This window comes from Mesoplodon bidens, assembly GCF_964165515.1.
Source record: "Mesoplodon bidens genome assembly, chromosome: 14".
Classification (NCBI taxonomy): Eukaryota; Metazoa; Chordata; class Mammalia; order Artiodactyla; family Ziphiidae; genus Mesoplodon; species Mesoplodon bidens.
Window position 1 is genome coordinate 65,516,771 of NC_138170.1, and position 14,763 is coordinate 65,531,533.

The following is a 14,763-nucleotide window of genomic DNA, read 5'->3' on the forward strand; positions in this document are numbered from 1 at the left end:
GGATAGGGAGAGGCTAGGATGGGGAACCCCCATCTTGTTGACCTTCCTGACAGGAAAATAAGGGATTCTTATTTTTAGCAAAATTCCCTGTCAGTATCAACAGTAAGTTTACTTGTTTTTCTGTTTATTACCAAGGAAAAATGTTTGGATATTAGCTGGAACTGCCAGATTCAGCAAATAAAAACATAGGATGCCCAGTTACATTTGAATTTCGGATAAACATGTTCCATACAATATTTGGGATACACATGTGCTAAAAATTTATCTGAAATTCAAATGTAACTGAGTATCCTGTATGAGGCAACTTTAGTATTAGGAAAACATAAACAGCCCCTTGGACGTCTCATGTCTATTCCACAGATGAAGTAAAACCTACTTGGTATTGTCTAATTTTTATAAATAAAGAAGTTTCTAATTAACCTAGTGTAATAGTTTATGTCAACACATCGTGTTTTGTTTATACATTATTTTTTGTTTCTTTTTTTAAGATGACCTATTTGCAGTCTGTCACTGGTTTCTTCCTGTCTGCCTTTATTCTCTTGATTTTAACACTTCCAAATCTGACAGCCAGTTCTGGAAGGTGTTCTGCCTCAAGCTAAGGTTTGCTATGAGGTGACACCAAGGCTCTCATATTGATAATCCTTCGTTACCTTTTGTGTTTCACAGCAAATTTGGAAATGTTTGTGTATTTAGACAGCCTCAAGAAAGTGTCTCTGCTTGCAGATGGACAAATTGGGTGGAGGCTGTGGTGTGGTTGGGGGGTCTTCACCAGGCTCAGGATCAGGAAGCACAAAAGGACATGCCCCACCCCTGGGACTCACTGGACTGAGGAGCCTCTAGTTTCTCCCTCCAATTTGATGGCAGTAGAAATTATAGAGAATTTGAGTTCTGAGACCAGGGAAGGGAGGAGGACATGCAATGAAGATAATGATGAGAGTGATTCATTTTGACCTAGAGAAGTTGAAGAAGAAGTGGGAAGGTGAGGAATTAGGAAAAGTTTCATGGAGGAGGTGGCATTTCAGCTGAGCATTAAAAAGTCAGGCAGAATTTTTACCCCATTTGTGCCTGTGGAATCTCATCCACTCTCCCAGTCCCATTACTTTACTTTGTAAAGACTACAGTGGCCCACCTTGTAACAGCAGGCGGAGGAGTCAGGGAGACAGCCAGCAGCCTGCTGTGTCTGGATGAGCTGGCAGGGGAGCCCAGCCCATGGGCACGAAAGTTTGCTGTGCCCAACAGTGCCACCATGTCCAGAGTCAGAACAGTTCAGCCCCATGTATCTCCCTTGCTTCCTGTAACATACAGAAATGCTGTTCTTTGAAACTTGGTAAAGGCACCAACCTTTCAATCAGAAGAGGGAGGATCATAATGAATGATAATAGCCCTGTTTTAATCATAACTACTTAGCAAGTTAGCAGAACAATACCAGTAACACAGCTCGACCCTGAATGGGTCGGGAGCAGCCTGCTCTTTCTCTCAGCATTCATGTGGTGCCCCTGGAACTTTGCAAGGCTCAGCTCCCTGTAACTGGAGGGATGCAAGTGAGGACTAAGCAGTCTGCAGCTCCCTTTAACCCAGAGAAGTCTTTCTTCCTTACTGTCTTCCAGACAATTTGCATCTCATGCCAGGTGCATCTAGCTTGAGTCAGTGGTCTCTGGGGCTGCAAGGTTGAAGACAGACCCACATTCTGTTGGGGTAGAGGCAAGAGCTGTGTGTGTAGACACCAGTGAGCCCCCTTTTGAACCATCCATTCTTGGCTCAGTTCTCTGTCCTGGCCAGACTGCTAATCCTAGAAAGGTAGCCCTGGAAGGGATCTTAGAGAACCTCTAATCCAGAGAATTTCAAACTTCTTAAGGCCAGAAGAGCTGCTCTACTTGAAGGGGAGGGGTGAGAATGCCACAAAACCCTGCTCAACCCGCCTCTATCTTGCCTCTTGTTATAGCTCCTTGGTTGCTCCATGGAACCCTTAAGACTTCTTGAAGAAGTTGTTCATCACTCTCATTTTTAAAATTGGGGGACTAGAGGAAATACAACTTTCTTACATCTAAGCAATTAGATACGGGAAGAATTAAAACCTGGATCTCCTCTCTCTCAGGCATGTGCCCTTATGATAAACCCACCTAAGCTTCTCTTTCAGTGCTGAAAACCCAAGTCCATGTATCCATAGATCCCCAAGGACCTATAATAGAGGAAAGGAGGAGCCTAGGTAGGTCTTGAGGTGGAGAGAGCCCCTAAGTCAGTGGCTTTTAAGCTGTGTGCCACAAGTGGATCGGAGAACTGTTTTCTGTGTTTATGTGCGACACTTATGGGCACCCTTTTTTCTCTGTAGAGAAGAGGGTCTATAGTTTTCATTAGATTTCAGTGAGATTCATGATCCCAAATATTTAAGAACAAAACCCAAGCTGCTGCTTCCTTTCCAGATCATATCAGCACACCCTCCTGCTCTGGGGCACATCAGCCTTCCCGGCTGGTTCTTTCTACTTCACAACTAATTCCAAGTGACCACAACCCAATGGAGATAGAACCTGACAGGCAGCAAAGGCATGGAGCAGAATGGGGAGGAGCAGGTTCTTCCCCAAGGCAGCCAGGGGGAGACTGGCTCTGAGAGATGACAAAGTGGCCTTGTCATTAATGAGGCAGATATCTCTCCAAGGATTCGTCTGCAGAAAAGACAGCACTTCCCCAATCTCTTCTGACAAGACCCAGACTTTAACAGATGCAGAAGAAATCTGTAGGATGGGGTTTCTTGGATCTGCTTTAAATCTGCCACAGCACATTGGCAGTCAGAGGAAATTATCACAGATGATAAAAGAGTTGTATTAGTATCAGATGACTATGAAGGAATAATTTGTTCTTTTGAAATAATTCAGGTGGCCTTTCTTCTCTGAGAAATTCAACCCATGAAGTTTTGGCCTTGTTAGTTACCAGATTCACAGGAAACTTACTGGCTGCTTCTTACTGAAGGGAAGAGAAATTTCTCCCTAAAAGACTTGTCCTGGCAATCTTCCTTCCTCTTCTGATTCATAAGTGGGCATGTGTTTGTTTCCAAGGAACAATAACTCTGTTGCTTTTGAGAGCAAAAGGACAGAATAAGCTGGTGTATTACAGCACCCCATCTTTTTTTTTTTTTTTTTTTTTTTTTTGCCGTACGCGGGCCTCTCACTGTTGTGGCCTCTCTCATTGCGGAGCACAGGCTCTGGACGCGCAGACTCAACGGCCATGGCTCACGGGCCTAGCCGCTCCGCGGCACGTGGGATCCTCCTGGACCGGGGCACGAACCCGTCTCCCCTGCATCGGCAGGCGGACTCCCAACCACTGCGCCACCAGGGAAGCCCCACCCCATCTTTTGAGTCAAGATGAGTAGACTGTTGTCCTCAACACCCCAACTTTCTATGTCAGTCTCCTGGGACATGGTTTGGGAGGGGAAGGCATTAGACCAAGGAGCTGGAGCAGGAGAGTTTAAAACAGGCTGTCTGGTCACACACCATTACCAGTCATTGATGAGGTAAGGATCTTGCACCAGAGTGTAAATCATCTTCATCACTGAGTTTGCAGGTTAGTTCAGCCGACATTTTTTTCATTGCAAGACCTTCTTGAAGGAGGATGCAGTGTGTTGCTGCTTGCTTGGTGTATACTCCTTATTTCATTGTGGACTGGCACTTTGAGAAGCACTGGTTGAAAATGAAAATATTTCCTCCAACAGCTTTGTCTAAAGGTTGGAAGTTTTCCAGGCCAGATGCTCTCAGAATCCAGGAGAATTGATTGGAGGAGGGCTTCTTGTCAACTGGGTCAGGTCTGTGTGTCCTGGTGCTGCCATGCAGGCGTGGGCTACCTGTGAATAGTAGCCCCTCAGGACCATACACGGGAAAGCTGAGTGCCCTAGTCATTGAGTGCAAAGTCATGGTCCGAGAGTCATTGTTGGCAAAGGATGCTGAGTAGAATTACCTTCTCTGGGGGCACTGGGGCCCACCAGGGTGGCACTACCTAGCATCAGTCCTATTTCTTGCCTGTTCTCTGCTTAGCGCCTCTGCCTAGACTCTGCCCAGGCAGCCTGCTGTGTTCTCGTGCAGCTCCGCCTCTCTTCCAGCTCCATCTACTAGCCTTGCCTTTTTGACTCTGAATTCCTGGCTGATGTTGTCTCCTGATGCCACTTTCCTCATAGACCCAGTGACCCTGTACCCCACACATTTGCCAACTGTAATGCTTCCCAGTCCCTCAGCCCAGCTGTCTGCTGGGCTTGGTACCCTGTGCTGGCCTAGCTACCCTCCTTTGAAATTCTCTTTGCTCCCAAATCTTATGGCAAGGGAGTGCCTTCATCATGATTATTAGCAACTGCTTCATTCTCCAGAGTAGATTGGAAATTCCAAGATCTCAGTAGTGACCTGGGCCTGCTGGTAACATCCAGACCTGAGCTGGGTAAAGTTGTGTTAGAAAATGCCCCAGCAGGACAGTGCAGCATATTTGTCAGAGAACAAAACTGAGGCTTGGTATTAAATCTGAGGTTGATGGTTTACCAGCTTTTGGAGCTGAGGCAAGTCACGTGACTACCAAGCTTCAGTTTCTCAGTCTGTAAACTATGGACAATCACAGGGATGTGTGAGGACAGTAGATGCAGTAGACACACACTTAACACAAGGCTTGGCTTATGACAGTTTTCAGTACTGTCACTCAACTACCCGGAGACCTAATTTCCCTAAAGACCCATGACTTTCTTCTCTGTTTTTTTCTCTCCAGTTTCTACTTCTCAGTGGGTAGAATACTGCAGCGCCACACTAATATTTCTCAGAGGCAATCAAGTCCCTTTGCAAATGGTAAACAGGTGGTTTCTTGGTAAACAAAAAGCTGTGTACTTGATTTATCCTGCAATCCAACAAAATGAAAGAGACAGCCTTTTATTCTGTACAATAGCAGAAGAGCCATTCTTACCAAACAATACTCTCTTCAATTTGTCTCCCAAGTTGGGGTGGATGGAATAATCACCCCTACAGACTGCAGTAAGCAGGTGCCCCCCAACCCCTGCCCTCTGATCTGGTGGACCCGTCTCTCCTCTGGGCCTTGGAAGGAGTCCAGTGTCCTGGTGCTGGGTAGAGGGAAGAGGGGCTTTCTTGCCTCTGCTTCACTGGGAGCCACGTGGCAGCTGGTCATGCCTGGGGGAACAGCAGCCTCCTGGGCAGTCTGCCACATTCTTCTACCACTGAGCCAGGGGCAGCCACAAGGAGCAGCCCCTGAAGCCCACCTGCCCTGAAGGTCTGGGCAGAGCCTCTGTGTGGAAGGACTGGTGAAGTGGGGGTCTTGCCCATAATTTGCCTCTGCATTCTGTGTGTATTCTGAACCAATTAAATCGATGGTGGACTAGGGCCTCCGGAAACAACTGACTAACTTACTCACTGAATGAATGAATGAACGAATGAACAAATGAGCTATTATTTATTTAAAATCTCCTGCGTGCGAGACACCATTCTAGGCACTAGGAATACAGTAGTGAACAAAATGGGGAAAAGTTCCTGCTCTCATGGTGTTTATATTCTGGAGGGGAGAGCAGGCAATAAACCAAGAAATACATAGCATATCAAGGGGCGATAAAGATTAGGGAGAAAGTGAAGCCCGCTAAGGGGGTGGACAGTGATGGTGATGCTTTTTTACATAGGATGGGCAGGGCAGGCTCTGTGCCAAGTGATGTTAGAGTAGGAGTGGGAATGATGTGAGAGACGGAGCCATGAGCGTGCCTGGAGGAAAGATCTCCAGGCAGAGGGAAGAGCGAGCGGAGCTCTGAGGTGGATGTCTATTTTGGTCCACAGCAGCCTCCAACTTTAGCTTAAAAACAAGGGGAGAAAAAGTTACATATTTATTTCTAATATCTAAGTATGACCCCATGGAGTCAAAGGAGACCCTGATCTTTGAGCAAATTACTTCATTGGACCTCAGTTTACTCACTTATGATGTGCTGGATTAGGTTTGCTCTCAGTTCCCTTCTGTAGGATAGGGTTTGGAGACTGATTTTTGTTATGGGTACTGGGAGGCTATGAAAGCAGAGACAATCCGGGATCAAGGCATCATACATAGGTGTGGTATCTGTGTTTGCTTCAACCCTTTAATGTTCATATGTGGTAAAGGGACACTCAATAAATATTTGCTGAATGAATGACCTAGAAGTCAGGCAGACAGATGAGGGCCAGGAGAAGTTATTCAGAGATGCAGCAGACACTTGGGAATGAAGGGGCTGGGTGGTTAGATTTGATGACCTTTCAGGTCACTTTCAGTCCTGAGAATCTAGTTAAACTCCAGGGTTTGTTTGAATACAGGTGTTTTTTTTTTGAATACAGGTTTTGCTACATATCAAATTATCTCAACATTTAGTAGCAGCTTAAAACAGCAAACATGTATTATCTCACAGAGTTTCTAAGGGTCAGGAATTCAGGAATGACTTAGCTGGGGCTCAGATTCTCTCCTGAGGTTGCAGTCCACTGTTGGTCAGGGCTGAAGTCACCTCATACTTGGAGCAGGGCTGGAAGACCTGCTTCCCAGACGGATCACTCATGGGGCTATTGGTGGAGGCTTCAGCTGCTCATCCTGAGGGTCCTCCACACCAGGACCAGAACCCCTGCACAGAGCTGCTGGAGTGTCCTCACTCACACCAGGACCAGAACCAGGACCAGGGACTAGGATGAGGCAAGTTCTGGCTCTGCGCTTCATAGTGGCAGCTAGCTTCCCCCACTGTGAGTGACTCAAGAGGGAGGGAGCAAGCTGGAGGCAGCAGAACTTTATTCTATTAGTTGGAGGCCAGTATTTAGGTCCAGCTCATACTCTAAGGAAGGAGTATGTAGGAATTTGTGGACTTTCAAAAATCACTACATTCACTTTTTAGCCATGGGAGCCTTATCAATTACTTTCCATCCTCAGATGCTCATTTCTAGCTCTTAGCATAGTGCTTAAATTATGCAAGGCATTTGATTAATGTTCATTTGTTTGTCCAGGGGAAAAGGCAAGAATGGGTGGACAAAAGGCTAAGTGGGTGGTCAGATATTTAAAAACACATGGGTCACACCCAAGAGATTATAATTCAGTTGGTTTTAGGTGAGATTTGAGCACAGATATGACTTTTAAAGAATAAATTTATTTATTTTATTTATTTATTTTGTCTGAGTTGGGTCTTCGTTGCTGCGCGCGGGCTTTCTCTAGTTGCGGCAAGTGGGGGCTACTCTTCATTGCGGTGCGCGGGCTTCTCATTGCAGTGGCTTCTCTTGTTGCGGAGCACGGACTCTAGGCGCATGGGCTTCAGTAGTTGTGGCTCATGGGCTCTAGAGCACAGGCTCAGTAGTTGTGGCATACGGGCTTAGTTGCTCCGTGACGTGGGATCTTCCCGGACCAGGGCTTGAACCCGTGTCCCCTGCATTGGCAGGAGAATTCTTAACCACTATGCCACTGGGGAAGTCCCAGACACGATTTAAAAAAAAATGTTTTGTGCTTACTAAACTTTTTATGTATTATTTCTTATTGTGGTAAATTATAAATAACAAAATTTAACATTTTAACCAGTTTTAAGTGTACATTGACATTAAATGTATTTACAGTGTTGTGTAACCAACACCAGTATCCGTTTCTAGAACTTGTTCATTACCCCAAACGGAAACTCTGTACCCATTTAACAATAACTCCTCATTTTTCCCTGCCTCAGCCCCTGGTAACATCTAGTCTACTTTATTTCTCTATGAATTCACTTTATCTGGGTGCTTCATATCAGTGGAATCATGTAATAATTATCATTTTGTGTCTAGCTTATTTCACTTAGCAAATGTTTTCAAAGTTCATTATAGCATGTGTTAGAATTTCAATCCTTTTAAGGCTGAATAATATTACATTGTATGTATATACCACATTTTGTTTATCCATTAATCTGTTGATAGACATTTGGCTTGTTTCCACCTTTTGGCCATTGTGAATGATGGTGCTGTGCACATTGGTGTGCAAGTATCTGTTTGAGCCCCTGCTTTCAATTTTTGGGGGATATAAACCCAGAAGTAGAATTGCTGGATCATATAATTCCATGTTTAACTTTTTGAGAAACGGCTGTATGTTTTTAAAAGCTCCTCAGGAAATTCTGATGTGCAGCCAGAGTGATAAAGACTGATAATATGTGAGGACTTCTAAGGAGGTTCATCTGATGGGAGGGGAAGGACAGAACTAGGAGTCAAGGCAGATCTTGGTAGTTAAGTCCACGGTGTTTGTTTCTGTGTAAACTCACCTCCAATATCATTCATGAAGTCCCCTCTGATATGAGAATAACTGTATGCAAGTGCAGAATCCACTCTTGACCTCCCCCAATGGCTTCCTGTAAGACTTTCAGAAATGATTTCCCTACATGTATCTCAGTTTCCCCATGTGAAAACCCATATCATGCCTGCTTTCCTTCTCTCTTCCTGGCATTTTGAGAAATGACATTGGTAATGTGGAGATAAAATCTCTGAAGCGTGCTTGAGCAGTATAAACAGTGCTTTCTCTGGATGTGTGTGGGCCGAGAGGTCCTGTCCATGATATGGTAACTGCTTTAGGTAAGGGCTCCAGCAGTGTCCCTTACTGTGCATGTCTGAATTTTCTCATCAATTTTTGAGTTCCTTTCAAGAGGGAGGGAAATGTCTGTAATGATGTATCCGATACAGCTTGTCATTGCCAAGGTTTCTTTCAAGTATGCCAGCCTTTGTCATACCAACAGAGCACTTTTTTTTGTACTGGGCTTCAGTTGACAGATGTCAAGTGTTGCTTGGTTCTGGGTGGTAGGGATGGGGACCAGTGAAGGAAGCCATAGATGAGGAAATAATCTTACAATTTTTTAAAGCCATGAAAGCAATCACACCAGGTATTTTGGGATGCACAAATCCTGGGCCAGTGGGCCAGGAGGATTTGTACATCCATTTCTTTGCATCGGTAGATTTGGTTAGTAGTTAGTTCATGCTTTGAGAGCAGAGCAATTTCTATCTGCACTTGGGGAGGTCATTGTAAGAATGGCCCTTTTTGGAACCTCTATTTATCTACTGCTAAATTTGGGCCATGCAGAAAAAAAGAGCTTCCAGAACAAACCAAGTTCCCATGACACATGAGGAAATAGCTACTTTATTGACGGCATTAAAAGGGTCAGGTTTTTGAGGCCCAGTGCAGAGTGGAAGTGCTTCTCATGCAACTCTGATCTGGGTGGTGAGGAAATGGTGGGGCTTCTGATTGTTCTGGTGGTGTTTCCATATCACAGGCACCCGAGAAGGGTGACTCCAGCTCAGTTGGCTGCTGCTCTGCTCAAGATACAGCCACTGGGAGGCATCTGATTCTTCCTGTCTGGCTTCCATTGAGATACAGCTTGACTTCAATTGCTGAATTCTCTTCCTAGAGTTTGGCTCTAGGCATCTTCTGGATTCTGTCTCTGGGCAGATTTCTAGCATCTTGGTTTGTTCCACTGATTTTAGTTGCCCCTCTACCTCTCTGTCTGAGCTGAAACCAACACTTGAGCACAGTTGTTATTACTGTCTCCCCATCATCACCACTAGGTTTCCCTTTCTGAGGGCCTGTATGTGTCAAATGCCAGAGTTCTGGTCGCACCTCAGCTTCTGTCACTCCCTTGGCATATGCTGGCCTGTTACTTTGATAAAACATCAGAGTCAGTGGCAAGAGCTGCAGCCTGGAGTGGACACCAGCAGTGCCCCAGATTCCTGAAGGGAGTGTGGATGCGGACACAGCAAGCTGAGGAACCCACCCAGTCTAAGTTACTTCCAAAGTAGACTTTGGAAATCCCCTGGGGCTCTTCCAAGGAGAGACGTTATACATCTTTTTTTTTTTTTTTTTCTTTTGTGGTACGCGGGCCTCTCACTGTTGTGGCCTCTCCCGTTGCGGAGCACAGGCTCCAGACTCGCAGGCTCAGCAGCCATGGCTCACGGGCCCAGCCGCTCCGCGGCATGTGGGATCTTCCCGGACCAGGGCACGAACCCGTGTCCCCTGCATCGGTAGGCAGACTCTCAACCACGGTGCCACCAGGGAAGCCCCCTATACCTCTTTTAAACTGCTTACTTTTTGATTGGTAAATGCCCTAGCCAACTTGAAAGTGGGGAGGAGTGCTGGTTTTGAACAAATCTATAGCAGAAATGAGTAAGAAGAAATTTAAAGAAATATATAGTTATGAGAGACCTTACTGATTATCTAGTTTGTCCACGTGTTTTGTCTCCTGACCAGATGAGAAAACTGAGGCCTAGAAAGATCATAGGATGTCCTTAATGTCGTACAGCTTTTCACCAGTCAGCTGTATCCCCTGACTAGCTCTGTTCTTAAATTTTTTAGATTTATAAGTCCCTCAGTTCTTCTGCATTAAGAATGTTCTGGGGCTTCCCTGGTGGCGCTGTGGTTGAGAGTCCGCTTGCCGATGCAGGGGATACGGGTTCGTGCCCCGGTCCGGGAAGATCCCACATGCCGCGGAGTGGCTAGGCCCGTGAGCCATCGCCGCTGAGCCTGCGCGTCTGGAGCCTGTGCTCTGCAACGGGAGAGGCCACAACAGTGAGAGGCCCACATACCGCAAAAAAAAAAAAAAAAAAAAAGAAAAAAAAGAATGTTCTGGAGACCAGTTCAGTCAACCTCCTATCATTATTTAAATATTCTAGGGTCTCTTCTTTGAAAGTATCTAGAACTTTATAAAAAAGTGAGGTAGGTAGAGAGTGTGAGGTTTCCTGAAGTTTGGGTCTAAGGGTCAGTGTGTCCAGCAGGCCCATGAGATTGTTATCAGCCCTGTATGTAATGATACACAATCTGTGGCTTGGAGGGCAACAGGTTGCATGGTTTCTTTGGCAAGGAGGGGGTGTCAGAAGGCAGGCCTCTCTACCAGATATGCGTGGTTTTTCTCCATTCCGTTGAGGCAGATACTATCGTTGTTCTCAAATTGTGATTGCTTCTTTAAAACTAATGCCAAGCTTCTGTCAGAGATGGTCTAGCATATGCTGTGAACCAGCTGTGTGGCCTTGGACAAGTCACTTTCCCTCTTTAAGCTTCAGTTTTTCTCCTCTGTAAAACAAGGGGAATTGCTAATGCCCGATTTTTAGGGGTCCATGATTCTATGATCCATGTGCTATCAACAGCATTTACTGTAGAGTGATCCCAAGCCTCTTTTTAAGCACATCTTCAATTTCTACATTTCTCACAGGCTTTTTATGGTCAGGAATATAATTGGGACCATTGGTTGAGAGTTGATTCCAGAATCAAAGGTTTTGTTGCTGTTAGATGCTGTGTCCTACTCTGATTTGATTTTTCCCTTTTCTTGTTGCTTGTGTCTAATGGACCTAAGCTTCTCACTGCTGTGTGGTTAGACAAAAACCAGCCTTGGGCTTCTATCTATGGAGCACTAGCTGAGCAGGGGTGGGAGGACCCCCATGAGGGAATGTAGTGGCTGATCCCATGAATCCTGTCCAAGACATTCCATCCAGGAGGATTTAAGGGCTCAGTGCAGGAGAGTTGTGTGGATATATTATGGCCTTCATTCTAATTGGAGATAACCCTAGGGGAGCCTGGATTAGTCTAGATACAAACTTCTCCTAGGCCAGAGGAGGCCTGCAGTGGCGGTTGGCCGTCGGCTTGGTTTCACTGGGATCTCTCTTCTGCAGTCAGGCATCCTCCTCCTCCACTCTTGGCTTCTACCAACTTTACTGAAGCCAGTGAGGTCTATGCCAAGGTTCATGTGTGTTGAACAGCTGTACCTTTCTGTTCCCACAATGGACTGGAAAAGGAACATGAAATATACCTATCCACAAACTGAAGGCTGAGGTGCAAGACAGTCCTGGAGTCATTACATTTGGCCCCCTTTCCTCCAACAGTGGTTATCTGAACTGCCCTATGATATGGCATGGCCTGTGGTTCTTCTGGGCAATGAGGATTACTCTTCATCAGAGACCTATAGCACTTAACTTCTCTTACAGGGGAATTGGGAAACAAATCTTAATCTGTCTTGCCCTGATTTTATTTCCCTAAAAAAGTCTACCAAAAAACAAATTTATAAAGTAAATAAGGAAATTCACTAGTAATCTCTAGACATAACCAGCACTATTAGTTTGAGGCGCATCTTAGAATTTTTTCTTTGAAGAAAAATACATATATTTGCATATTTTTATTTATTTAAAATTTGATTACATTTGCCACATCTTTTTTATTTTTTATTTTTTCATTTATATATTTTTAACACCTTTATTGGAGTATAATTGCTTTACAATGGTGTGTTAGTTTCTGCTTTATAACAAAATGAATCAGTTATACATATACATATGTTCCCATATCTCTTCCCTCTTGTGTCTCCCTCCCTCCCACCCTCCTTTCCCACCCCTCTAGGTGGTCACAGACCACCTAGCTGATCTCCCTGTGCTATGTGGCTGCTTCCTACTAGCTAGATATTTTATGTTTGGTAGTGTATATATGTCCATGCCACTCTCTCACTTTGTCACAGCTTACCCTTCCCCCTCGCCATATCCTCAAGTCCATGCTCTAGTAGGTCTGTGTCTTTACTCCCATCTTACCCCTAGGTACTTCATGACCTTTTTTTTATTCTTACATTCCATATATATGTGTTAGCATATGGTATTTGTTTTTCTCTTTCTGACTTACTTCACTCTGTATGACAGACTCTAGGTCCATCCACCTCACGACAAATAACTCAATTTCATTTCTTTTTATGGCTGAGTAATATTCCATTGTATATATGTGACACATCTTCTTTATCCATTCATCTGTTGATGGACACTTAGGTTGCTTCCATGTCCTGGCTATTGTAAATAGAGCTACAGTGAATATTGTGGTACATGACTCTTTTTGAATTATAGTTTTCTCAGGGTCTATGCCCAGTAGTGGGATTGCTGGGTCCTATAGTAGTTCACTTTGTAGTTTTTAAAGGAAACTCCATACTCTTCTCCATAGTGGCTGTATCAATTTACATTCCCACCAACAGTGCAAGAGTGTTCCCTTTCCTCCACACCCTCTCCAGCATTTATTGTTTGTAGATTTTTTGATGATGGCCATTCTGACTGGTGTGAGATGATATCTCATTGTAGTTTTGATTTGCATTTCTTTGATGATTAGTGATGTTGAGCGTCCTTTCATGTGTTTGCTGGCAATCTGTATTATCTTCTTTGGAGAAATGTCTATTTAGATCTTCTGCCCATTTTTGGATTGGGTTGTTTTTTTTTGTTATTGAGCTGCATGAGCTGCTTGTAAATTATGGAGATAAATCCTTTGTCAGTTGCTTCATTTGCAAATATTTTCTCCCATTCTGAGGGTTGTCCTTTGGTCTTGTTTATGGTTTACTTTGCTGTGCAAAAGCTTTTAAGTTTCATTACATCCCATTTGTTTATTTTTGTTTTTATTTCCATTTCTCTAGGAGGTGGGTCAAAAAGGATCTTGCTGTGATTTATGTCATAGAGTGTTCTGCGTATGTTTTCCTCTAAGAGTTTGATAGTGTCTGGCCTTACATTTAGGTCTTTATTCCATTTTGAGTTTATTTTTGTGTATGGTGTTAGGGAGTGTTCTAATTTCATACTTTTACATGTACCTGTCCAGTTTTCCCAGCACCACTTATTGAAGAGGCTGTCTTTTCTCCACTGTATGTTCTTGCCTCCTTTATCAAAGATAAGGTGACGATCTGTGTGTGGGTATATCTCTGGGCTTTCTATCCTGTTCCATTGATCTATATTTCTGTTTTTGTGCCAGTAATGTACTGTCTTGATTACTGTAGCTTTGTAGTATAGTCTGAATTCCTCCACCACCATTTTTCGTTCTCAAGATTGCTTTGGCTATTCGGGGCCTTTTGTGTTTCCATACAAATTGTGAAATTTTTTGTTCTAGTTCTGTGAAAAATGCCAGTGGTAGTTTGATAGGGATTGCATTGAATCTGTAGATGGCTTTGGGTAGTATAGTCATCTTCACAGTGTTGATCCTTCCAATCCAAGAACATGGTAAACCTCTCCATCTACTTGTATCATCTTTACTTTCTTTCATCAGTGTCTTATAATTTTCTGCATACAGGTCTTTTGTCTCCTTAGGTAGGTTTATTCCTAGATATTTTATTGTTTTTGTTGCAGTGGTAAAAGGGAGTGTTTTCTTAATATCACTTTCATATTTTTCATCATTAGTGTATAAGAATACCAGAGATTTCTGTGCATTAATTTTGTATCCTGCTACTTTACCAAATTCATTGATTAGCTCTAGTAGTTTTCTGGTAGCATCTTTAGGATTCTCTATGTGTAGTATCATGTCATCTGCAAACAGTGACAGCTTTATTTCTTCTTTTCAAATTTGGATTCCTTTTATTTCTTTTTCTTCTCTGATTGCTGTGGCTAAAACTTCCAGAACTATGTTGAATAAGAGTGGTGAAAGTGAGTAACCTTGTCTTGTTCCTGATCTTAGTGGAAATGCTTTCAGTTTTTCACCATTGAGGACGATGTTGGCTGTGTGTTTGTCATATATGGCCTTTATTATGTAGAGGAAAGTTCCCTCTATGCCTACTTTCTGGAGGGTTTTTATCATAAATGGGTGTTCAATTTTGTTGAAAGCTTTCTCTGCATCTATTGAGATGATCATATGGTTTTTCTCCTTCAATTTGTTAATATGGTGTATCACATTGATTGATTTGGTATATTGAAGAATCCTTGCATTCCTGGGAAAAACCCCACTTGATCATGGTTTATGATTCTTTTAATGTGCTGTTGGATTCTGTTTGCTAGTATTTTGTTGAGGATTTTTGCATCTATGTTCATC

At 43.8% G+C, this 14,763-nt stretch overlaps 1 protein-coding gene across 1 annotated transcript in view; it reads left to right on the forward strand.

The window, feature by feature from the left end:
• The window catches only part of ALK (ALK receptor tyrosine kinase), a gene marked incomplete at its 5' end in the record, with an annotated part of 708,017 nt that overhangs the window by 45,692 nt on the left and 647,562 nt on the right, over positions 1-14,763 (forward strand). The gene's annotated exons all lie outside the window — the stretch shown is intronic.